Below are 24,720 nucleotides of genomic sequence, written 5' to 3'. Positions count from 1 at the left end.
GAGCCCCTTTATTTATTTTCGAATATTTTATTTTTAAGAAATCTCTACTCCCAACTGGGGGCTCAAATCCACAACCCTGATATCAAGAGTCTCATGTTCCACCAACTGAGTCAGCCAGGCACCTTTCAATTTTGTTTTTAGAAATAATAGACTAGGAGTTGGAGCCGCTGCTGCCACTCACCACCCAACGTGCACTCCCGATTCCTTCTGGTTCTAAGTCCAAAATGGCAACGATCAAGGATCAGCTGATTCAGAATCTTCTTAAGGAAGATCATATCCCCCAGAATAAGATTACAGTTGTTGGGGTTCGTGCTGTCAGCATGGCTTGTGCCACCAGTATTAATGAAGGACTTGGCAGGTGAACTCACTCTTGTTGAAGTCATGAAAGACAAATTGAAGGGAGAGATGATGGATCTCCAGCACAGCAGCCTTTTCCTTAGAACACCAAAAATTGTCCCTGGCAAAGATAATAATGTGACTGCAAACTCCAAACTGGTTATTATCATGGCTGGGGCATGTCAGCAAGAAGGAGAAAGTTGTCTTAGTTTGGTCCAGCTTAAGGTGAACATCTTTACATTCATCATTCCTAATATTGTCAAATACAGCCCAAACAGCAAGTTGCTTATTGTTTCCAATCCAGTGGATAACTTGACCTATGTGGCTTGGAAGATAAATGGCTGTTCCAAAAACCACGTTATTGGAAGTAGTTGCAATCCGGATTCAGCCCGGTTCCATTACCTAATGTGGGAAAGGCTGGGAGTTCACCCATTAAGCTGTCATGGGTGGGTCCTTGGAGAGCATGGAGACTCCAGTATGCCTGTATGGAGTGGAGTAAATGTTGCTGGTGTCTCTCCGAAGAATGCACCCTTAGGCACTGATGCAGATGAGGAACAGTGGAAAGAGTTTCACAAACAGGTGGTTGACAGTGCCTATGAGGTGATCAAACTGAAAGGCTACACTTCCTGGGCCATTGGACAGATGTGGCAGATTTGGCAGAAAGTAGAAAGTATAATGAAGAATCTTGGCGGGTGCATCCAATTTCTACCATGATTAAGGGTCTCTACAGAATAAAAGATGTCCTCCTTAGTGTTCCTTGCATCTTGAGACAGAATGGAATCTTCGATGCTGTGAAGGTGACTCTAACTCCTGAGGAAGAGGTCCGTTTGAATGAGAGTGCAGATACACTGTGGGGAATCCAAAAGGAGCTGCAGTTTTAAAATTTTCTAATGTTCCATGTCACTGTCTAGACTACAAGATTTTAGTTGGAGGTTGTGTATATTGTCTTTATTATCTGACCTGTCACTCAAGTAGTAATATTAAAATGGCCTAAGAAAAACATCAGTTTCCTAAAGTTACAAATGGGAATGGTTCACAAAACCCTGCAGTTATATCCTGATGCTGGATGATACCTGTCTTGTGTAGTCCTAAATTGGTTAATGTAATATAGTTTTACTATCTCAGAGGCACCACTGCCAATGTCACATATGCTGCAGTTACTCCTCAAACCAGTGTATTTACTGTGTTTTGTAACTTCTGATTCCTTCACCTCAATACCCAACGTGCCTAGTCCATTTTTTTTTCTTCAGTCACATCCTGGAATCCAATGTATAAATTCAATATTGCATGTATTGTGCATAATTCTTCTAAAGGATCTTATTTTGTGTACTATATATGTCAGAATATAGTGTACATTGCCATATAATGTAAAGAGACAATGCAACCAACTATCTGTCATACCAACTAAAATACCAAATAAATTTTGAACAGTGAAAAAAAAAAAGAAATAACAGACCATAATACAAGTTTGCAATGCATGATCTAAGCAGAAACTTAGTATTTCATTAGTCAAGAGGTATGTAATATATTTTAGTATACTGAAAGGCAATTTAAGAAATGTATCAAAAGTATGCTTGCTTTGATTCTTGCCTTTGCCACTTATCAACTGTGTATTTTGAAAAAAAAAATCTCTATGTATTGATTTGTTTTTCTGTAAAATAGGAATATTCTATGTACATATTTCATTGTGTTGTCACATGGCTTTAATTACATAGTAAATGAGAATAATGCTTGATAAACACCATTATCAAATAATGGTTTATAAATCTTCAATAAATGTTCACTATTAATACAGAGAATATTTTTAAAGTTTGATTAAACTTTACAAATATTTGATTTTACAAACATTCAAACTGTGGTTATTAGATGTTAGATATTATGCTAGACCCCGGCTATTGACAGTGATTTATAAGATGTCATCCTTGTTTTAAAGGAAGTCATAGATTTAAATAATCTTAAGATGACACCAGGAATATACTGCCAAACCAGCTTTTCCATATTGTCATTCCAATTTGTGTTTCTTTTCCTTAAGTGAACAAGATTTTTTCGAATTTGAGACACTTAAAATTTTGGCACATACTATCTATCCATAAATGATATAGAGAAATTATAAGGCAAATGTGACAAAAAGTATTGGAACTGAGAAAGTTTTAATAGACTTTTTCATACATTCCTTGCAACTTTACTGATAAAAGTCAACAAATGTACAAGAAAAACAATAGCATAAATATATATGTTGGGGTTAAAAAGATATGTATAAATAATATATATGACAAAAATAGCACAAAGTATGAAAGACACAAAAAGAATTTAATGCTTCAATCTCTTCAGCAACCATTAAAAATAATATAAAGATACATAGCAAAAAAGCCAATAAAGAATTGATTGATTTTAAGACAGTACACAATAATAATACTAAATTAGGCAAAATACACATTTGTAAAGAAATAAAAAGTGGAATAGGTTAACAGAAATAGAGAATAAAGTGCAAGAGCTAAACCCAACTGTTTAAAAAAATAGATTAACTGTAAATGGACCTAAAACTTCCGATTTAAGGCAAGACTGGGAGACTGGATACAAATACAGATGTAGGAACCAATGGTATGCTTTTATTATTTATTTATTTATTTGTTTATTTATTTTTTAACAATGGTATGCTTTTTAAAACAAATGCACATTAAATATTAAGGGAAAAAAAGAGGAGAGGATGAAAGAATTTTACAGTGCAAAACATAATCATGTGAAAGCCGGTGTGGCTGTTACCATTAAGGAAATTTAATAAGATATATTTCATTATCTTGAAAGGTTTAATTCATCATGAAAATTGCGTGTGTGTGTATGTGTGTGTGTATGGATGACTTTCAAATATATGAAACAAAAACTAAGCAGAAAATTAAGATAAATCTGCAGTCACAGAGGGGAAATTCACCAACTCTCTCAGTAACTGATAGGACAACTAAAAAGTTATTATTATATTTCTATTCTATTTCTATTATATATTTATGTATATATTTATATCTATTCTATTATTTTGACATACAGAAGACTTAAACAACACTATGAACAAAACTCACTTAAAGATCTCAACATCTAACAGCCCTAGAATACATATTTAAAAAAATTATACACTGACTACTCATCAAGACAGAGCATATGGTGGGAAATGAAAACATATTACACTGCAAAAGATCAAACTTTAAGTCTACGATCAAAGAATTAAATTAGAAATCAATAAATACAATGAGGGAAAGCCTCAATATTTGCAATCTCAATAAAATATTTCTTCCTAATCATTCATAAAACATATATCAAATAACACTAGAAAAATTGCCAACTAAAGGAATATGAAAATACTGTATGAACATATGTGCGATTTAGCAAAAGCAATGTTTAGAAAGAAAAGCTTTAACATCTTGAAAGAAGAAGAAGGTTTAAATATTGATGGTCTGGAGGACTTATTGTTTCAGTCCCAATATGTGAAGAGCTTGAAAGTTGTCATTTCCAATGTATCAACAAGAAAAAAGCCATCTAAACATAGCTTACTTTATTTTCGAGCCATGAGAACTAAAGTTGCAGAACAAACCACAACTTTAAAATCTGAAGACACAAGTAGGCACATTAAGAGAGTCACAGACAAGATCTGTTTACTTTGAGTAGAAGTTGCTTAAGTCATAAACTAGTAGATAAATTTAAATGGTAATCCCAACAAACTGCTGGAGATTGAATGTGTATTAGTTTAAAAGTGAGAACTTCCTGGGAGCAGAGGTGTCAGTGGTGTCCCCTACACTTTCACAGACTTTACCTCCAGAAATTCCATCAGGTATGATGGTAGAAGTCTGAGAAAGATACCCACCAGACACCAACAGGGGAAGAAGAAAAAGTGATTATTGTGGATTTCTTCTAAACTTCTCCATAAAAAGGCATAACCTTCAGGTTCTATTTTATTAGAGTCTGCCAATCTATCAATCTATCTCCTAGCATTTCTGTCCCATCAAAGGGCTGGGTGGATGGAAAGGAATCTATATCAGTGGAAAAATAGTTTGAATGTCATAGTCTCGATGCACAGGACAACTAAAAGAATGAGTTTAATCATAAAACAATAGAAAACTTTTCCTCACCCACACCTGACCACCACATAAAAAAAGACCTTTGTATAAAAACAATGGTACATAGCTAAAAGAGCTGTAACATGTAGTCTCTCTTTGAAGGAGTACCTACAAAAGCTCAAAATCAAAGGAGAAGATGAAAACAAGGACAATACAGCAGGACTCAATTTCTGTCTAGGTTAACATAAATCGTCACACTAAAGGTCTCATACCTCAGTTTCTGTTACCTGATACATCATATTCAGATTTCACTGAAATAACAAGATATTTCAAACAAGTAAGAAAAATACACTCTGAAGAGACAAAGCAAGAATCAGTTTCAGAAATGACAGAATTTTGAAATAGTTAGACATGGAATTTTAAAGACCTATGATCAGTATGTTTATTTGTTTTATCATTTCATTGATTCTATTATTCTAATGATTTTCCTGAACTGCTAATATTTTAATTTTATGTTATGTATATTGATTTATTCTTCTTAATGCTTCTATTAACTAAAGATATATTTAAACTCTCAGCCAATTAGAAGTGACAAGCAAAAGATATTCTCCTGTAAAACAAATTTACTTTTCCCATTCCCCCCCAAAATTATTCTATAAGGGCTTGCTTCCTTTAAACAAAAGGAAAAAGAAGAAAAATGAATCCCCAAACTCTACTGAGCACTAAATATCACTGCTCTGGTAGCATCTTTACTGTATGACAGACTCTTATTATCCTGTCATTTTACCACTCTGATTAATTTTAGATTCACAGGATTTCCTTTGTAGATATTCCAAATATGAACAGATTTTCTTGTTTATCAAATTTTATTCTTTAAATAATCCTTTTATAATTTTAATTCAGAATGTTCATCTTTCTCTGAGAACTTTTTTGCATTCTAAAAAGGAACTTATCAGTGGGAAATAATAAAAGATAATTCTGAAAATATAAGATGTACTTTGTAAATATGGGACTACTGATTAAGCTACCTTTCATATTATGCAAATACAGAAAAAAGATGCTTTCTGAAATGAAATTTAAGAAAATAAAGACATGACTAGAGATGTTTGTTTACTGGATGGCACAACTAAAAATAATTAATAATGTGTAAATATACTACTCATGTTACCATAATATCATCTGTAAAACATTCAAGATCTCCAAAGTTTAAAGAAGAAACTGATGCTTGTTCTCAGAAGAACCGGTTTTGAATATGACTTTTTAAAAATTTGTTTTAAGATTTTTTATTTATTTGAGAGGGAGAGAGAGAGTGTGTGCTCAGGTGCACAGGAACAGGGGGAGGAGCAGAGGGAGAGGGAGTAGCAGACTCCCCACTGAGCCAGGAGCCTGATGTGGGGCTCCATCCCAGGACCCTGAGCCTGAGGCAGGTGTTTAACCAACAGAGCCACCCGGCTGCCCCTGAATACAACTATTAAAACAAATCTGCATTCTCTTCAGATGCATTGCATTATGACTGTAGCTGTATGAAGAATCCATGTAGCTTCAGAAAGGCAGGGATGCTGGCAGAACTTAGAGGTAGAATAAATTGTAATTTTTTTTCACTTTATAGCATTCCTTAAGCAAAAATAAAACATTTGATTCCCCCAAAACAACATTTTTTTTTTCTTTCAGTCAAACCAGGTAAATAAACATCTCAATTTAAATAGCTCTTGGGCAGCCCGGGTGGCTCAGCGGTTTAGCGCTGCCTTCAGCCCAGGGCCTGATCCTGGGGACCAGGGATCAAATCTCACGTCGGGCTCCCTGCATGGAGCTTGCTTCTCCCTCTGCCTGTGTCTCTGCCTCTCTTTCTCTCTATCTCTCTTTGGTCTTAAATAAATAAATAAATAAATAAATAAATAAATAAATAAATAAATAAATAAATGCAAGGTCTTGATATATTAACATTTTCCCCTTGCACCACATCTACAAATGTTACATTTCAAATGAGTTGGGACCTTGAGAACAAACTATAACTAAATTCAAAACAATAACTGGCAGTGGTGGCTAAAATTAAGGCTAAAATTGAGTATTAATAAAATTATCTTAGTCTTTACCACAGTACTCAATGGCAGTCTTTTTTTTTTTTAAGATTTTTTAATTATTTTTTAATTTATTCACGAGACACACTGAGAGAGAGAGGCAGAGACACAGGCAGAAGGAGAAGCAGGGAGTCCGATGTGGGACTTGATCCAGGGTCTCCAGGATCACGCCCCGGGGCCAAAGGCAGGCGCCAAACCGCTGAGCCACCCACAGATCTCGCAGTCTTTTTCTTTTTTTTTTTTTTTTAATTTTCCACATCAAGAAATTATATAACAGCGATTTTATATAACCTGTCTTCCCAAGATTATAAGGAATTAATAAGGCTTTGAATCCAGTTTTATCTTACTCTAAAACATGCACTCTTTACCACTAAATTCATTTTGCTTCTCTACTTCTATATGAAGTCTATGTCTTCTTCTCTTTCATATATGTGGAATCCTTTATTTTTTTTTAAGATTTTTAAAGTAGGTGCACTGTATGGTAAAATGACAGTCAATAAAGATTAGGTTGAACCACTATAGATTTCTAGAACTGCATAAATAAAAACAACAGCAATAGCAAGTAGACAATAGATTCACAGTATGAAATGTCCTAAGATGACTTCAAGTTTTACTCATCACTCAAATGGAGTTGAACTTTGATTCTTAGTAACAGAAAAGGAGGCTTCCTATCCTCAACAGGAGGTTAGTATTTATTGAGGTATTTATTGTGGTCAGAGTACTGGTAGCTGGAAAAAAAGAACTCATGATTCTATCTACAGAGATTACTAAAATTAACCACACAATTAGCAAGTACTTCAATTATTTAAGTGATAAAACGAAATGAAATATTTTATTTGTTCCTTCTGTCCCTTCAAAAGAATTCCCCTCTCTCCTTTCCTTGTGGCAAATTCCTTCATTCACTGATAAGCTTATCTCTTCTTTTTGGATGGTGTGGAGAAAAAGAAGACCAAGTGAAAGTCAAACAGAAGTTGAATGCCATATTTATATAACGAAAATTACCATAATAGACTCTGCATTGTACATTTTCCTAAACTCCATGTGCTTTACCGCTTTCCACTCTATTTCCACTCTATTGCCCTATGACTTTCCAAGACATGAGCTTCCTCTCCCTTTCCTTAAACCTTGATCTCCAAAAATGAGATATTAGAAGAAGAGACTGCAACTAACTACAGACCTTAGTTATTTCTACACAGAATATCAATTCTGATAATAGAAGGAAATAGAATTGATTTGGAAAATATACACTTGGTATTTCATTTAACGTGTCTGAATTATTAAAAAACTGTCTATAAATGATCTAAATACTCCAGAAAATCCCCAAATGATTATTATCAGCACAACTTTAATTTGAAAATGTATGGAAATAATACATAGGAAATATTAGGACTAAATTCTGATATCTGCCCCTGAACAAAGTCTGTTTATTGCACTCACCTGGTTAACAGACAATAGCAATAAAAATAAATTAAAAAAAAAAAACAGAGAAAAAGAGAGAAGGCAGATTGGCTTCAAGAAAGGTGCAGGCTATTGAATCAGATGGATGTTAATAAGAGACTCAGGGAGCAGTTAACCTACAGATAATGAAAATGAAATCTGCACTTAGTAAAGTTGGCAGCCATCCCCTCACTTTGAGCTTTAACAGTTGGCTGATATACATGTGACCCACACTATGAAGATAGAGTCTGACTTCACTGAGAGATAGCCTGTCTAGGAAACTGCTAGAGAACAGACAGCAGTCAAGCAGCCAACATACTTCACTATTTAAAGGGAATTTAGACAAAGTCTACTGAAGCCATGAACGTGTATTACAGCAGCTCATTATTCACATTCAAATTATCTATGAGGGAGTGTCATCACCACTCCAATGAAACTTTCAGCTAGTTTTTATTTCTGACTTAAATTAAGGGTGAAGTAGGAACTACTTTTAAAAGGAAAAAAAATGGGATCTCTGGGTGGCTCAGTGGTTTAGCACCTACCTTCATGCCCAGGGTGTGATCCTGGAGTCCTAGGATCGAGTCCCACATCAGGCTCCCTTCATAGAGCCTGCTTCTCCTCCCTCTGCCTGTGTCTCTGCCTCTCTCTCTGTGTCTCTCATAAATAAATAAACAAATAAATAAATAAATAAATCTTGAATATATATATATATATATATATATATATATATATATATATATATATATATAAAACAATTAAAAGCCTGGGTACAAGGGAAATAATTCATATGAAACCACTTCTAAATGACTACATTTTTATAAGGTATTTCTGGAACAATTAAGAAAGGATTACAGGCTTGAATATGAACTCAATCTGATCCCAGCACAGAAAAATTGCTTCCTTCATTTCTTTTCTAACCTGAAATATCCTTGGTTCCAAAGGAAATCAGAATATGCCAGATTTTCTTTTTTATAGTTCTTTACTATCACCTTAGTTATCATGAAAAATGCTTCTACAGCAATGTTTTTGAAATAATCTAAAGGTCATTTTAAACAAAATGCCATAATAAGTCGTTCTGAAGCAAAGAAACTTAAAACACATACACACACACACACAGTTTATTGTTAAATCTTTCTTAAGTTGTGAAATAAACAGAAAGTTTTGCAGCTCAGTTCCTTGGACCAAAGCCACACTACCACAGACTTTAAGTCCCAGAATGTAACAACAACAACAAAATCAGTTTCTGAAAATATGTCCTCTTTAATTTTTTTAATATAGGATATAGACGTAATTTAGATTTTCCTTAATTGAATAAATTAAGATCTTTTTAAAAGTTTTGTGTAACAACTTTACCAAAATTTAACTGACAAGCACACTGATATTTTTCAATACTATACTTTGGTAAGTTTTGACATATATGGAACTTTCACCACAACTATGATAATTAATCACCACCGAGTTTCTTTGCACCCTTTATAGTCTCTTACTCTGTTCTTCTCTACTCATTTCAATTAAAAGCACCTTCCACACTTACACATCCAAACCTCAGGTGATCATGATCTGCCTTTAATTTAGTTTGTATTTTCTAGAACTTTATTTAAATAGAATCATACAGCGTGCATTATTTTCTGAGGGGGATAGAGCATGGCTTCTTTCATTCAATATAAGTATCCTGGCATAGATCCATATTGCATGAATTAATAGCGCATTATTTTTTTAACTCTGAGTCATACTCAATTGTACAGCTAACCATAGTCTGTATATCCATTCACCTGGTAACGGATATTTGGGGTGTTTCCTATTTTTGACTCTTAAAAATAAGTCTACATTAATGTACAAGTCTTTGTATACTTGTATATGCTTTTGATTCTTTGGGATAAACACCTAGGAGTTAAATGGCTGAGTGAAACAGAAGGTATGTGTTTAACTATTTAAGAAATTGATAAACTGTTTTCCAAAGTATTTGTACTCTTTTGCGTTCTCATCAGCAGTGTATGATCCAATTGCTCAGCACCTTTACTTAACTCAGTAGGGTTAATCATTTTTCATTTTAGCTATTCTTATAGGTGAAGTGGTATCTCATTATGGTTTTATTTGCATTCCCTATTGTCTAATCATGTTAAGCATATTTTCATGGGCTTATATGACATTCATATATCTTATCTGACATTCATATAAACAGTGCCTGTTTATATTTTTTGCCTATTTTCAATTTTTGTTTTTTTCCCCGATTTATTGAAATATAATCAGCATAGTATTGTGTAAGTTTGTATTCAATGTGATGATTCGATACACAGATATATTGCAGAATGTTTACCATATAATGTTAGTTAACCTAGTCTTCACCTTACATAATTGCAATTTTGTTTTTGTTTTTCTGGTGAGAGCATTTAAAAAGCTCTACTCTTATAGCAACTTTAAAGTGTACAATACAATATTATCTATAGCTACCATGTGCACCTTAGTCCATGGAGCTCACTCATTATATAATTTTGGATAATGATATATATACAAACTTTGTAGTTTGTATCTTTTGACCAACATCTCCCCATTTCTCCCAACCCTCCCCTCTTGGCAACTACTCTAAAAGTTCTATATTTTTTGCTTCCTCATATTAGTGAGATCATACAGGTTTTGTCTTTCTCTGACTTATTTCACTAGCATATAATGCCCTCTGGGTCCATTCATGTTGTTGCAAATAGCAGGATTTCCTTTTTATGGCAGAATAATATCCACTGTGTATGTGTCTGTGTATCACATTTTATTTATCCATTCATCTGTCCATGCATATCTAGGATATTTCCCTATCTTGTTTGCCCACTTTTTAAAATTGCATAGTTTACAAATTACTGAGTTTTGAGAGTACTTTAGATATAACTCCTAAATAGAAGTCTTTTATCAGGTATGTGACTTGTCATTATTTTCATCCAGTCAGTGGCTATTTATTCTTTTAAGATGTCTTTCAAAGAGTAGCATTTTCTTGATTTTGATAAAGCCTAATTTATGGTTTATTTTAATGGATTGTGCTATTGGTATTATACGCAAAGAAACATCACTTAGCCCAAGGTCACAAAGATTGTCCCTTAGGTTTTCTTCTGGAAGTTTTATAGTTTTTACAGGTTTTATAGGTTCTACATTTGGATCTATGATCCATTTTTTTAGTTGAATAGTGTAAGGTATGAAACAGTTTATTTTTTGCATGCAGGTATCTAACTTTTCTAAAGCCATTGACTATAGTCTATCCTTTGTCGACTGATTTACTTTTGCAGTTTGGCTGAAAATCAATTGACCACATAAAAAAGGGTCTATTTCTGGACTCTGTATTTTGTTTACTCTTTGTATATTATTTGTCTTGATTTCTGTGGTCTTATAACTTTGAAATTAGATACTTTAAATCCTCCAAAATAGTTATTTTTCAAAATTGTTTTGGCTATTCTGGTTTATTTGCATTTCTATGTGAATTGTAAAATCAGTTTGTCAATTATATAAAAAGAGGCTGCTAGAATTCAACTAGAATTGCACTGAATCTATAAATACATTTGGGGAGCAATATCATTATAATATCAACTTCTCCAACCCTCCATTTATTTAGGTCTTATTTAATTTCTCTTGGCAATATTTGTAGTGTGCAGTGTACAGAAGTTGCACATTTTTTGTTAGACTTATCTCTATTTCACATTTTTAAAGTTGTAAATATTATTTTTAACTTTTAATTATTTGTTGCTAGCATATAAAGCTATAATTTATTTTTATACTGATCTTGTATCCTGTTATTTCTAATAGCTTTTTTGTAGATTACATAAGATTCTCTGTGCAAAGAACCATGTCGGTTGTAACTTGTAATAAAGACAGGTTTAATTCTTCCTTTTCACTGTTCATAAACTTAAAAAAAATCAAAAGCTGAAAAGATACATTCTCCCCTCCATCCAGTGAAGGAACTACCTAAAAAACATGATTATGTATGTTCATACTCACACATGTAAATACCCATGTATATTACTATAGACTAAAATATGTCCCACTAAAATTTGTATGTTGAAGCCTAAAAACCCAGGGTGATGTTTTCGGAGATGAAGCTTTTGGGAAATAATTATGTTTAGATGAAGTCCTAAGGGGTAGAGCTTTCATGATGGGATTAGTATACCTGAGCAGACCAGAGAGCTTGTTTTCTCTGCTATATGAAAACACAGTCAGTAAGCAGTTGTCTACAATCCAGAAGGACAGCTCTTACCAGAACTAACTATTATGGCATCCTGATCTTGGACTTCCCAACCTCCAGAACTGAGAGAAATTAATTTCTGTGGTTTATGCAATTGAGTCAACAGCATTTGGTTATGCCAGCCTGAGTAGATTAATACACATACATGTAGGTGTGTGTGTGTGTAAAACTATCCCTTTTGTAATGGACTAAATGTTTATGTTTCGAAAATTCCTATGTTGAAATTTCTTTTGGCATTCTTTCACTAACTCCAACAATGTGTGTGTGTGTGTATGCGTATGTGTGTGTGTGTGTGTGTGTGTGTGTGTGTGTGTGATAGGGGGGTGTTCCCCATACACAACACAATGCAATTCTCAGGCACGAACAGGATGTCTGGGAATTTAACTCAATTTTGACATTATGTATCTGGAGATAGCATCAAATTCCACATAAGAGCTCAGTCCTACAAAACTATCCACCAACCCCCATTTCAGATGCCAGTCTCAAGCCTCAGGCTGTTATCTGTGCTTTGACCAATCTGCTACAGACAGAGGTTCTAATGGCCTCCGCTTTAGGGTCTTTTAATTTGCTAGAGAGGCTCATAGAATGCAGGGCAACATGTTTATCAGTTTATTACAGGATATCATGAAGGATATGAATCAACAACCAGATGAAGAAATACATAATTTGAAGCCCTAACTGTGAATGAAGAACAGATATATCTGAGAAATATATATTTGAATGATCAAATTATAATTTATATAATAATCCGAACAACCAAATATATATTTCTTATAAATCATTATGTCATAGAATATAATCTCCAATGTGATGGTCTTGGGAGGTGGAGCCTTTGGGAGATGATTAAGTCACGAAGAGAAAGCCCTCTTGAACTAGATTAGTGCCCTTATAAAAAGGCCCAGAGTGCTCCCTTGTGCTTCTGAGACATGAGGACACTGGGAAGACGCGGATTGGTTCAAGAAGCAGGAAATAGGCTCTCATCAGACACTGCATTTACTGGGGCTAAGATCTTGGACTTCCCACCCTCCAGAACTCTGTGGAATGAATTTCTGTTGTGTATAAGCCACCCAGTCTATGGTGCTTTGTTATGGCAACCTAACTGGATTAAGACACACGTCTACTTATATCTCAAAATAGCATGCTGAAATTTGAGACGTTAAGATCTAGTGTAATAAATGAAGAACATTTCCAGACTAAATAGAGCTGTTTCAGAATACTAAGAAGGCTAATATGATAGTTAACAACTGGAGCTTTACAAAATCACCAGCTTTTGTTTGGTGACTGTCACAATCAAGTACACAATCCTTAGTGCATAATTTCCAAAATCTTGGTAATTTCAACCTTATAAGTTACCTTTTGGCAAAGGAATTCTGACAGGGTCCTATAACTGATCTCTAAAAACACTTTCATGTTCTATTCAAAGTATAAAAATCTAAACATATCCACAGAATTATTAGTTCTAAACTTCAAATATATCATCAAATACAGCTTTAAAAATCCTAAATAAAAAGTATTCGGAGTTTATAGTATACATTTGTCATTTGAAAACTGTATTTCGAAACTCACTAGACTCAGAAAACAGAACTATTCAGTAATACAATTCCCTCTTGCGTTTTTGATAAATTATGTCCATAACAGATATGATGGGACAAAGAATATGTTTTGTAAGTAAGCCTCAGCTATATTGTAAAAGGAGATTGAAGCCAGAAAATATTTCTTCTCTCAGAACTTCCATTTTATTTCCATATTTATTTAGCTAAAGAAACACATACCAACACACACACAAAGTGGAAATGGTGATTTTAAGTATTTAAGTATTAAATCTTATTGATAACTATAGGAAATAAATATCGTGATTTATCATATTAACAATCAACTATGTTTCTTGTGACTTAAAATTTTACTTTCAATTTAATTATTACCACCATTTCAAATTCTCAGTTCTTTAATAAATATGTTTTTATTAAAGCATTGTTCTAACTTTAAAGTTTATCAATTTATGGTTTGAAATATTAATATAAATTTCTAAACTGAATTAACCAGGAAATGGAAAAGCAAGAGAATATATTTTAAGCACTTTGTTTATCAATACCAATACCTTTAGACTTCTAAGAAAGGCAGATTCCTAACTGAGGAACTCAAAGATACTGTCCTAAGAGAATTCTACTTTAAATACCAAAAAAATACACAATTATGAAATTATCATTCATTTAAATAGTCTCTAAACAAAAATCCTTTATTCTATAGAATAAAAATGGATTAAATGGAGTTTTAAAATGTATTAATTAAATTACAATAGTTAATCCTCTAAGATTAATTGTAATGAATAATTTAAAAATAACAATCACTTTTTGTGAAATTAATTTTCCAGATCATACTTTGACTTATATAGGCTTTACTCTGCCTATAGGGGACATGTCATGACTAGTAGTATAAAGTGTTAAGATTTCAAATTTTGCTCAAAATTTAATTGAATTCTTTTATACAAATGTGTAGTAAAATGAGATGTACTTTTTTTTTTTTTTTTAAACTCATTCTAACTATAGAATAGAAAATCCCAGATTGGCATGGGAAATAAATACAGAGACCGGAGTTAAGAGGCTGATAGAGTAAACTCAGTAATGAGATTTAAGACACAGGAAGTAGATTCCTAACAATGACAGTTGGAGGAAACCAACTGGATTTGAAAGATTAATTTAAAGGATAAAAATAAAAGCATGTTCCGTTAAAAAAAGAGAGAAAGGACGAGAAAAAGAATAAGCCTATATAAAAGGAAAAACATATGACTTTTAGTTATCTGTAAGTAGCTCTATATGACTGGTGATTTATTTACTTTGGTTAAAACATAATAGCATCAGGTATGTGACTGACTTTCTGACCTGAGCAATGCTTAAGAACGTAGTGATAATGATGGATTGTGAAACCAGACTGTCTGGGTGTGTGAGTCAAGGCCTCGCTACTTATCAGATATGTGACTTGGATCAAGTGTTGCCTGTACATCAATTATATTACCCAACAAAGGAGGATAATAACTGAGCCTCTCTCAAAAATTAAATGATTAAATATGCTAACGTGTTTAAAGCACTTTATAGTACTTAACGCAGTGCCTGGTAGGTGATGTTCACTTAATGGCTATTGTGGTATACTCTTCATGGTGATAGAAAGAGCAGATTTGAATAACACTTGTCTATGATTTTGCTTTTAAATATGCATTGGGGATGCCTCTAGGATCTAGTGAATATGTTCTAAAGGCAGTCACATATGCTACTTTATTTCTCTGAAGTGGAATCTTAATTAGAGATTGAGGTAGGAAATCAATGGTGAGGAGATAGCAACTACAGTCATAGAAGTTTAAGAACATCTTTATAATTATGTGAACAGTAAGCGGGGAAAGTGAGATGCCTGAGTCAGAACATCAAGAGAAACAAAAATATAAGTGAAAAAAATGAGGACAGTAGTCATTTAGCTAGAATGTAGCAAACCAAAGAGTGGGTACCAAAGGATGAGAAACTTCTGAAACATGGTAAAATCATAAATTAAAATGTTGGAAAAAGTCAATAAAAGGTGAGGAGTGAGAAATAGGTATCAAACGTATCTGAAAATTAAATAAAAATAAATCTTGGTGACTTTGGAAAGAGCAGTTTCCAACAGGTTTGGGTGAGAGATAGAAGGCAGACAGACATAGGTTGAGAAATGTATGGAAAATACAGAAATCAAACCTCTAATTCTAGGTAATTCCTTTTGATAAATTTTGTTAAAATTAGTGTAGTACCAGGAGTGGGAGGAAATAATTTTTCTATTTTTAATATATTTTACAGATTTAAGAGGTTTGTATACCTTTTTTTTTTTTTTTAAATTGGGGCTATAAATGGCCTATAAAGAGGTGGATGATGAATACATGGGGGAAAAAAGGAAAGGTGGAGAACAATCTTTAAGGATAGAAGAGTATTCTGCACAAAGCACAAATAAAAAGATCAGTCTTAGAAAACAGACTCTATATCCATTGAAACTGAAGAAGAGAAAAGGATCACTGCATAAGTGTCAAATGAGTGCAAATCTGGTGTCTTCTGTCTAAGAAGTAGAAACGAAGGTTTGAGGTTTCAGGTCAATGTAACATGAGAAAGACGTGACATGTATACACCAAGAAAAACAATAATCTGTTCCAGTAATGAAAAGCAACATGCCTGTGTTGCTTATAAATGATCTGGGACACTTGGTCACAAATATGAAAATCTTCTAAGCAAACCAATTAATAATGGCCATATCTCTGAATAAAAAGGTCACTAAGGAACCTTTCTAAATATTTTTTAAATTTTTTTATTTATTTATGATAGTCACAGAGAGAGAGAGAGAGAGAGGCAGAGACACAGGCAGAGGAAGAAGCAGGCTCCATGCACCGGGAGCCCGACGTGGGATTTGATCCCGGGTCTCCAGGATCGCGCCCTGGGCCAAAGGCAGGCGCTAAACTGCTGTGTCACCCAGGGATCCCTAAGGAACCTTTCTGAACAAACATGATACCAGAAGCATCTACTCTCTCTACTGACAGATGGATGAACCCAGGTGTCTGGACTGGTTCTTTGTGCCTAGGATGAGTATCAAGGATTTCAGCACTTCAGACTCCTCCCTATCCCTCTAGCAGGCTGTATTTGTGTGCTGATCAAACTGTACAATGAAAATCCTCATACTCCACTTCCTTTCCTGGCTAAATATTTTCAATTACTACAACCAGGCTTCAACCTAGGTGAAAATTCACCTGCTTGTTTGACTCATTTTTTATCCAGGTGGTTTTCTGTCAAAATCAATCTATTTTACTGGTCATCTGGTCACCAACTTCAATCTATTTTATGTGATAAATAATTCTTGGAATGGAGAGGTAGATTTCATGTTAAAATAAGATTTTTCACTACTGACAGGAAACCAGTGTTAAAGATTTTCAATATGTCATCTCCCTTGTAATATAGCTAATAAAACAGTGCTTGACCTAATATATTTAATCATAGTTTAGTGGCTGACAGTTTTTGGTATCAACTTTAGATTCTTATTTCTCAAGGATACTCTCTCAATATTTCTTAATATTAGCCTTCATTTTTTTTAAAGGAATGATGAAAGGTTGGGTCCTACAGCATAATGCAGATAAACTGTCATCTTACAACTTTACTTTCACATACTCCTCAATAAATATCCCATAATGTATAGAAAATAATGAATTTGTATTCCAATTTCCTTTGCTTGTCTTCACTAAATGTGAATGTATTCTTTTCTGATTTTCTTCCTTTAGTAATTTTTATATTTAAGTGATCTGATTTTGATTTTGGCAGTAAGGTGTGAAGGTAGGAGAAGAAAACAAATTGTCTTTAAATATAATACATCTACTAAAAATACTGAAAAGGAATTTCAAATCATGTACTTGTAGATGTTAGAGGAATTTTTTTGGCCAATACTGGAAAATTCCATAAAGGAGAACATTAAATAAATAAGTAAACTTTTTTTTTTTAAATAAGTAAACTTATAAGTAAATACAAAATCAAGGGTTTTCAGAGTACACTGAGATGCTGATGGATTTTGGGGATCCTTTTAAGATATTCAAGGTGAGAGATACTAGAAGCTGGGGGAAACAGAAGATTCAGAGCTATTTGAGATTTTGAGAAAGATGGAATGTTTGGCTGATAGGATAATCAAGGAATTCACTGGGATACTGAACAATGCAGAGCAAAGTGGGCCATGAGAGGCTAGGATAATGCATTTTCCTGAATAGAATTCTCTTATAGCTTAAATGTGGCCTACTTGATTTTATAAAAGTCCAAGGGACATTTTTTACCTTACTAAAGAAGGAATGAAAATTGGCTTTAAGATTACTCCTAATGGGTTCTGTGTCCAGAATAGTCAAATTGAGTCCAAAGGTTCAGCAGATTTAGGAAGGCCTAAGTAAGTGGCAGAGATGTGAGCTAGCAAATTAAGAGAAAATAATCAAATTTCTAAGTACTGTTTTCTTTAATGGTTTTAATTTTTTTTAATTTTTTTTAAATTTATCTACGATAGTCACACACACACACACACACACACACACAGAGGCAGAGGGAGGCAGAGGGAGAAGCAGGCTTCATGCACCAGGAGCTCGACGTGGGATTTGATCCCAGGTCTCCAGGATTGCTCCCTGGGCCAAAGGCAGGCTCCAAACCGCTGCGCCACCCAGGGATCCCTCTTTAATGGTTTTATTTGGGATTTTCGTTCTTACAGTGGGGGAACATGAAATCTAAGGTTTTAATGCGGCTGAATACTTTAGCACAGTATTCTGTTATTAGCCAAGATGAGGCAGGGCTAAATGGTTAGTTTTTTTCAAAGACTGAAGACATAGACAACTAAAGACATTTTGGGAGTTTTCATTACAAATAAATCCAGTCCAGCTTGCCCAACTATGTAGGCAATCTATGTCATTAACCTCAATTGATAGATTTTTAAGTGATGTGTTTTCTATAGCACTTTATGTAGTATATTCAATCAAATATGCTATTTTGAATGTTTTACCATTATTGATTTTCAAGACTTTATTGATCTGTAAATTTATTTGAGAGAGAGAGAGAGAGAGCGAGCACATGTGCATGCTTGAATGCTAGTGGGTGGGGAAGAGCAGAGGGAGAAGAGAATTTCCAGAAGGCCACAAACAGCGCTTGATCTTAGGACCCTGAGATCATGACCTGAAGTGAAACCAAGAGTGGGATGATGTTTAACTGACTGAGCCACCCCAGTTCTCCATCATTACTTATTTTCTACAATAAAGTGTTGAACTGTGTGCCTAGAAATAAACCTATACATTTTTGGTCAACTGATTTTTGACAGGGGTGTCAGGAAAATTTAATGAGAAAGGATAGTCTTTTCAAGAAATGTTGCTGGGACAACTGTATGCCAAAATGTCAAATAAAGGAGTCCCCCTTCCTTACACCCATACACAAAAACTTATTCAAAATAGTATAGACTATATGTAAGAAACAGAAAACTTTTAGAAGAAAATATAGGAACAAATCTTTGTGATCTTGTATTAGGCAAAGCCTTTTTTAAATACAATGAGGAAAGCAGAAATGACACATATATAGATAAAATGGACTACATCAAAATTTTTTAAATTTTGTGCTGTAAACAATACTGTCAAGAAAGTCAAAATACAAGTCATAGAACAGAAGAAAATATTTGTAAACTATGTGACTTTTACCTATAATATAAAAAACAATACTCCTACAACTTAAAAATAAAAAGACAACCTAATTTAAAATAGACAAAAAATTTGAATAGACACCTCTCCAAAGATGATATACGAAGAGATAATAACATATTTCATAATGTGAAATATGCTCAACATCTGTCATCAGGGAAATCCAAGTAAAAACAAGAAGAACAGGCCACTTCCCACCTAGTAGGATGACAATAATCAAAATACAATAACAAGTGTTGATGATGATGTGTGGAAATTGAGACCCTCATACAATGTTGATGGGATATATAATTGTGCAGCTACTTTAAAAATAATCTGACAATTTCTCAAGATGTTAAACAGAATTACCATGTTAGCCTACAAACTCACTCCTTGAAACAAGTTAAAACATAGAACCACATAAAAATCGGTACAAAAATGTTTTCTGCAGTGCTGTTCACAATAGCTAAAAGATGGAAACAACCCAAATGCTCATCAACTGATAAATGAATAAATAAAATGTGGTAGATCTTCATTACATGTAGAAGTTGCAATCACATAAACTACTGATATTGATATTCCCATACAATGGTTTCCTATGTAACCAACTGAATAATATTTCAGGATAAAAAATGTCCCAAGAAGCTAAGTTACTCTGCTACCTTGTTTGGACATTTCTAATTTTTCAAATTATATAAATCGATGAGATCAAACTTTGTGGCTTCTAGCTTTTCTGCTCACATACACATATGTGTTCCATAAATTACTGCTAAATTGCCTCCCTTATATTTAGACATTTTAAAGTGCAGCTGAACAAGGTAAAGATTTAAAACCATCTTCAGTGAAGATGAAATTGCTTTGAGTAGCATGACACTTTAGTGCAAGAGGACATAAAATACTTGAGCTAATGGAAATGATAAAACAGTGTTCTTTGATAAAAATTTAGTTAAAAATAAAAAATTACTTAATATATCTGTGTCTTCCTCTATGCCTGTTAAATATTGAGGTAAGATGAAAATCAATATGATGGCTGAATTTAACTAATTTATTTAGAAACAAATTCTATCCTTTAAAATGCTTTGCTCATTTGACAAGCAATTATTCTATATTTTGCAAAAATGAAGTATTTGCATGTTCCTCTCTCAAACAGCAAACACTAAGCCAACATGACATTAAGATTTTGTTAACTCATACAACCAAAAGAAAGAAAGCATAAATGCCTTTAATAGTCTATAAATTAAATAAGATTGATGCCATTTTGATATTTAAATAAAAAATATAAACCTGACTCTCTCATCTCATCTACTTTAATTATAAAATATGTAAATAATAATGTTATATGACAAGTGATATGTCTGTTGCTTACCTTTATCATACTAATTAAAATCAGAATGATAGTTGTTTAGAAAACAGTTGTAAGGGACACCTGGGTGGCTCAGCAGTTGAGCATCTGCCTTTGGCTGAGAGCGTGATTCCAGGATCTCAGATCAAGTCCTGCATCGGGCTCCCTGCAGGGAGGCTGCTTCTCCCTTTGCCTACGTTTTGGCCTCTCTCTCTCTCTGTCTCTCATGAATAAATAAATAAAATCTTTAATGAAAAAAAAGGAAACAGTTGTAATTATGATAAATTTTTCTTTTCTGGTATTCATCAGTATTAAGGCAAGTTAAATACTGAAAATATTAATATATTTATATTGTTTAAAACTCTTAGAGTTTAAATATTATTTAACCAATATGATTGAACAAATATATTTACTGAGCAATTGTGAAACATAAGATATAGGGATCCCTGGATGGCTCAGCGGTTTAGCTACTGCCTTTGGCCCAGGGTGTGGTCCTGGAGTCCCAGGATCGAGTCCCATGTCAGGCTCCCTGCCTGGAGTCTGCTTCTCCCTCTGCCTATTGCTCTGCCTCTCTCTCTCTCTCTCTGTGTGTCTCTCATGAATAAATAAATAAAATCTTAAAAAAAAAAATAAACCTAGGATATAAAAGGAAGGGAGACTTAAAACTAAGTCTTAAAACTAAGACCTTAAGGAACTTGTTTTCTAATTGTGAAATGAGAGAATTACATAAATAAATAAATGCAAAAGAAAGATATTTGCCAAAGAAGTAGACTAAGTACTAACCTGGTACAAAGATGGAAAATCTACTTTAGGAGTGATAAAATAATTAATAAATAATACATACAAGATAGTATTTGAAGGGACTCTATCCATTTATTTGCTTATTTAAAATTTAGAGGCAGAAAATTAAAGAGAGCATACTTTTATGGATTATGGCATATTCTTTGTCATTTGCTTCATAATGCTAAGTAATGCTCTATCTGAAGTCAAAGAGTGCCATAGTATGTGTTTCTCTAATGTCATAAGATTGAAAGGCTTCCACCAGAAGTTGAGAGATCCTGGGTTTAGAGGTAAGAAAACATGCTAAGTGAGAAAAGACATTAACAGTTCCCATTTCACAGTCTTCTTATGTTTGGCTGTTACTCATTTCCTCAAAGAGTTTGATCCCTGAATGAGGTTTTATGCCTTGATTGCTTTGTCCTCTTTTGACCTCTCTTCATATCCAAATTTCAAACTGTCTCTCTCTTTTAGGTGTTTTAAGCATCTTACTTCAAAAGCACTCATTACTGTGCAAGTAATGAATGGCATATGACTTGTTAATAACAAATAATTGATTTGGAGATTAAATAGCTTTAACATTTTGTGGAATTCCAACTTCATACAAACTATTTTGCTTATAAAACCATCCCTAAAGAAATCTGATTTTAACAACTACATTAAAATGTAAGGGATTCTGCTTCTTTCCTATTACAGTCTTTAATTCTTCATTTTTGACCTTCTTTTTTCTTCATATTGGAAAGATTTCCAGTCATGGTAGGATTTATGTTGAATCAACAACATTCCATCCCTATGCAATGAAGTTATACATTTGGGGGCAGGACGCTATGGTTAACATGGCAATCTTTGCTAAGAAACGGAACACAAAAGTCTTAATATGGTTGATGATATGTAAAAGACATATACCAATACCTTATCAAAGTATCTTATATATATGTGTGTTTATATAGGTAACCATATATATCTTATATAAACTCTAAAACAAATATTAATTTAGCTTTATCTTCAAGCTATTCTTCCCAAAAATTAATTCATATTATGAATTTTTAGATAATGTCATGTATAACCTAATCTATGTCAAACTCTGCAACATGGACAAAAAATATTTACCATCTCTAACGAAAGCAGGGGCTGGGCAAGTGTTATCTCTGTTACTACTGAGACAAAATTCAGTTTCCCACTGTCTATGGTCATATCTAATATTGGAGACAGAATTTTGTCTGAATTAGAAAAAAACATCTAGTAAATATTATAACTATATCAATTTATGAATTTTAATTAAAATTTAACTTTCATATATGAATTATGAATTGGAATTATATGGATATAGATCTGTATTTGAATTTTATGTCAGCTTAATTAACTCATGAATCTTGTAAGACAATTGTACCTTTTGTATCTCAAAAAAATAGTTTCATTTCTCAGGGGTGTAAACAAATGAAAGCAATGATACACTAGCGATATTTTGATCATCTTTATTAAACTAGAATAACAGGTTTTAAATTAACTAATTTAAAAAATTTATTTTGTCCTTCAATGTACTATCATTTTGAGTACTAGGAATACAAAGAAATTTAGAATTTCTTAATGAATAGTTTTCCAGATGAGGAGACATAATAGAAGTGTTTTATTTTGTCTGAAAAAAATACTTTAATGATGACAAGAGCTATATGAAAATGTATTCATAAATTCTATCTACAAATGTTTGTACACACCTATTATGTACTAGGGATACAGTGGTATGTAATACACATAAGTTTCCTTTCTCAAGGTGCTTCCTTAATTAATAGATAAAATAGGTCATATTAGGCTGTAAAAATTGGGATGCGGCAACTTAATAAAGACTAATATATCATAAAGTATTTTTCCTAGCTTTATTGAGATATAATTGAAATATAACATTCTGTTAGCCTAAGATGTATATGTTGATTAGATACTCTTACAGATTGCAAATGACCATAACATTAGCTAACACCTCCATCATGTCATAATACCATTTTTTTTATGGTGAGATAATTTAAAATCCACTCTCTTTAACAACTTTCAAGTATAGAATACAGTATTATTAGATATACTCACCCTATTGTACATAAGATCCCAGAACTAATTCATCTTAAACTGGAAGTTTGTGCTCTTTGGCCAACATTGCCCCATGTCCCCCATTCCCCAACCCCTGGTAACTACCATTCTAGTCTCTGTTTCTATGAGTTCAGCGTTTTTAGATTCCACTTATAAGTGATATCGTACAGTATTTGTTTTTCTATGTTTTACATATTTCTCTTAGCATAATACCCTCAAAGTTCATCCATGTCACAAATGACTGGATTTCCTTCGTTCTCATGGCGGATTAATATTTCATTATGAATATATATACATATATATATTTGTATATGTATTCCATGTCTTCTTTCTACATTCCACTTTCTACATTCCATTTCCATCCACTGATGGAAACTTAGGTTGTTTCTGTATTTTGGTATTGTGAACAATGCTGGAATGAACATGGGAGTTCAAATATCTCTCTGAGATCCTGTTTCCATTTCCTCTGGATTGCTACCCAGAAATGGCAGTGCTAGATTATATGGTAATTTTACTTTGTTTTTTGAGGATTCTCTGTACTGCCTCATAGTAACTGCCCCAATTTACATTCCAATCAACAGCTCATAAGGCTGCCCTTTTTTTCAACATCCTCACCCACACTTGCTATCTCTTGCCTTTTTTGATAGCCATTCCAGCAGAAGTGAGATATTTTACTCTGGTTTTGGCTTGCATTTACCTGATGATTGCTGGTATTGAGAACCTTTCCATGTACCTGGTGACCATTTGTAAATCTTTTTAAAAAAGAGTTAATTCCTCCTCTACATTTTTTCAATCACATTGATTTTTTTGCTATTGAGTTGTATGAGTTCTTTATGTATTTTGGATATTGACCCCTTATCAGGCATATGGTTTGCAAGTATTTTCTCTCATTTTGTAGATTGCTTTTTCATTTTGTTGATAGCTTTCTTTGCTGTGCAGAAACTTTTCAGTTTGATAGAGCCGTTCTTATTGCTTTTGTTGCCTTTGCTTTTGGTGTCAAATCCAAAAAATCATTTTCAAGACTGATGTCAAATAGTTTACCCATGTTTTCTTCTACAAGTTTTATGATTTCATGTCTTATGTTCAGGTCTTTAGTCCACTTTTGATTTATTTTTGTCTGTGGTATATGATGGGGTCCAATTTCATTCTTTTTAATGTGGCTGTCCAGTTTTCTCAACACCATTTATTGAAGAAAATGTCCATTCTCCATTGTATATTCT

At 33.3% G+C, this 24,720-nt stretch overlaps 1 pseudogene; it reads left to right on the top strand.

Moving 5' to 3' along the window:
- The first annotated feature begins 224 nt into the window (after positions 1-224).
- On the top strand, positions 225-1,247 carry LOC112670112 (L-lactate dehydrogenase A chain-like; annotated as a pseudogene).
- Positions 1,248-24,720: the final 23,473 nt, after the last annotated feature.

Source organism: Canis lupus, chromosome 25 (genome assembly GCF_003254725.2).
Source record: "Canis lupus dingo isolate Sandy chromosome 25, ASM325472v2, whole genome shotgun sequence".
Classification (NCBI taxonomy): domain Eukaryota; kingdom Metazoa; phylum Chordata; class Mammalia; order Carnivora; family Canidae; genus Canis; species Canis lupus.
The sequence above is the reverse complement of the archived record's forward strand: the minus strand, read 5'-3'. Positions and strand labels throughout refer to the sequence as shown.